The following is a 3,140-nucleotide window of genomic DNA, read 5'->3' as shown; positions in this document are numbered from 1 at the left end:
CTGGTGCAGTAGACAGTCGACAAGATTGGAAAAGCTGGCCCCGAGTCTAAATTCTCAGAAACCCCATGTTCTTTCCTTTTAAAGGCAGAGGAACATGGTGGTGTGTTGTTCAATGACATAAACATGTTCAGGAAATGTGGAATTAGGCGATTCCACCACTGGGCAAACATCAGCGAATGCTTACATAAAGATGCTACAATGTTACCCTGTGAGGTAGAGCAGCGAGCCACCCCACCCATCAGCTCGTCACTAATGTTGATGTGATCCGCCCTAACCTCACTTGGAATATAGCATACCAACCTAGCCCGCCATCTTCAGAGACTGAATCATAGGGAGAGATAATTTTTAAGTTGCCATTTGGTGCCCATCTGTGGTAACTGGCTCTTTTACCCTTTCTCACTACCCCCTCCTACAGGGCACCATGTAACCCCTTGACCTTTGACTTCAGATTTGGTATGTGGAAAAAGCTAGCCCCGAATGCCTGATCTCTGTGTCTGGCCCCTGCTCCTTTCTTGAGTATGTCTGACGGTCAACCAGATAGATACTTTCCTTCTTGGAGTAAAGTGGAACCCCACTGAAATCTTACCTGGATTTTAAATGTGTTTCCTTTGTGAAGTGAAGAATTTGACATTTTACTTTCAAAACAACCATACCCAAATTTAATTATCTCTGTGCTTAATTTTCAGAGCCACAAAGTCACGGATAAAAACAGTGAACATGTAAATGCTGTGTGCAGGAACCTTGAAAACAGCAGTGTTAAGCCATGGAGCTCTATCCAGACGTGGCTCTGAAGGTGGTCTATCCAAAAGCCAAATACAACTGCAGTCTTTAAATGTGGCATCAAGGAATTATTCCATAAGGAATGAGACTACATCTTTAGCAATTTGACAGGCCTCCATTTTGGCTCCTTTCTTTAAAAAAAAAAAAAAAAGTCTAAATATTTAACCAGCATGTGTCAAACTTCCCAGAAGAGCCATGCAAAACTTTGGCATCCTGTTTTTATTTTAGATAGGTTTCATGTAGCTCAGGGTGGCCTGGAACTTGCTATATAGCCAAAGATGACATTGAGCATCCGATTTTCCTGCCTCTATTTCCTAAGTGCTGGGATTACAAGGATGTTCCACTGTGTCCAGCTAATGAGGTGCTGGGCGTCGTACACGCTAGGCAAGCCTTACACCAAGTGAGCTACATCCAGAACTGAACCGTGACTGAGGGTTCAAAATCCTGGGTATTACAGTAGCTTCAAGAAGAACTGCCAATAAGGAAATCCAGGGATGCAGGTTGTAAGTACACTTTGTTGTGACAGTTCACTGAAAAGTGGTAGCACATATTGTCTTGACTATACAATTAAAAAAGAAATCTAACACCGAATGGGATTTCCCAAGCACCACGAATGGTACTTCACTCTATTTGCATACGGAGTGTGCGTACAAAGCATGTGCAGACAGGATTGGATCGTGGAGCAAAGAGGACAGGAGCAAGCCTTTACTGTTCACTCAAGTCTCACTTAATCCTCACAAGTACCCGAGGGCCATTGTGATCATCATCTTACACGTGGTGAAACCAAATCGCTCTATCCTTTGGCTTTGCCCAAGGTCCCTGTCTTAATCCTTTTGGGTTGCTATAACAAAACCACCATAGGCTGGGTGGCTTACAAACAACAATAAAAAATGTTTCTCTCTGCTCTAGAGGCTGGAAGTGCAGTATCAAAATGGTGGAAGATTTAGTATCTGGTGTGAGCCCACTTCCTGATTCACAGAAGACAGCTCCTTACTGTGGCCAAACTGTGGAAAGGTCAAACTGTGGTCTTTGCAGCTATCTGTGATCTCCGGGGCTCTTACAAGGACACAGATCCACTTCAAAGGGCTCTATTTTCACACACAACCACGCCCCAAAGGGCAAACCTTTTAGTGCTGTCAGGCTGTGGACTGGGTTTCATCCAATGGATTTTGGGGAACAAATTCATTCCCATGTGGGCACACCACTGGCTCATTTCTCTCTACCTCTCACCATGGTGATACAGACATCTCTGTATGCTTCCCACAGACCAAGGCCCCAACAACTGAACCTCGCCTCTGGCATCATTACAGACTCTCACTTCCTCAGCTACAGCTTCCTTTGTTTGCGCATTGCCAAAAAGAACCACAAGCCAGTGGAAGGAAGCACAGCGGGAATAACCCTAGAGTCCCTTTCAGTCAGCTCACACTACAGTTCTCTTTGAAAGCACTGAAGATTTTCTCCTCAGGAAAGTGCCCTCAGCATGCCACTACTGCGCCTGGCCTGGAGAGCCTCTTCTCCACAGAGGGCTCTGTGGAGCTCCCCGCCTTCACAAATGTCAACCCTGAGGGCGGACTCAAGCTGGGCTGGTGTCCCAGTCTGTGTTCTTTCTCTGTGTGGCTCCTCTGGAGCCAGGATATTCTAAAAGCCTCTGGTGACTCAGTCAGTCAAAGATCTCATTTCTCTTTCAAGGTGGCTCACACATACCAGACAGTGCCAGCTCTGTCCTGGGAGCCTTTTACAGCGAGAGTCTTATGAATAACTCACGGGACAGCTTTAAAAGCTCTTAGTGATGGGATTCTACTTTCTTATTTGACTTCTTTGTAGAGATTTTGTTTTGATTTTTAATTGTGAGTATTTATGTAGGGGGTGTGTATGTATGAATGTGGTACCCGTGGAAGGCAAATAAGGGTGACAGATGCCCCTGGAGATGGAGTTGCAAGCGGATGTGAGTCTTCAAACATGGGTGCTGGGAACCAGACAAGGCTCTGTTGCAGAAGTACAAAATTTTAACTGCTGAGCCATCTTTCCAGCCCTTGTTTTGTTTTTGAGTTGTTTTGGGCAGACTGTCCTGAGCCCAGGAGTTTTAGGCCATGCCCCTGCCTCATCTTCCTAAGTACTTGATACTATGGGTACCTACCACAACCCTGGGCTCTTCAGTGTTCTCTCCGTTGCTGAGTGAGAATGATTGCATATTCTCTCTCTCTCTCTCTCTCTCTCTCTCTCTCTAATGAAATGTTCTATGGATTTTTGCAGCATCCTTGTGTAGAGGACAGGCTATTTTCTGTATGGTTCCAAGTTTTAGTGTATGTGCTACCAAAGTTAGCACAAAGATTTACTCAGTCTTACTGTATGAGTTTTAT

The sequence above is a fragment of the Arvicanthis niloticus genome, chromosome 12, assembly GCF_011762505.2.
Source record: "Arvicanthis niloticus isolate mArvNil1 chromosome 12, mArvNil1.pat.X, whole genome shotgun sequence".
Taxonomy (NCBI): domain Eukaryota; kingdom Metazoa; phylum Chordata; class Mammalia; order Rodentia; family Muridae; genus Arvicanthis; species Arvicanthis niloticus.
This window is presented reverse-complemented; position numbering follows the sequence as displayed.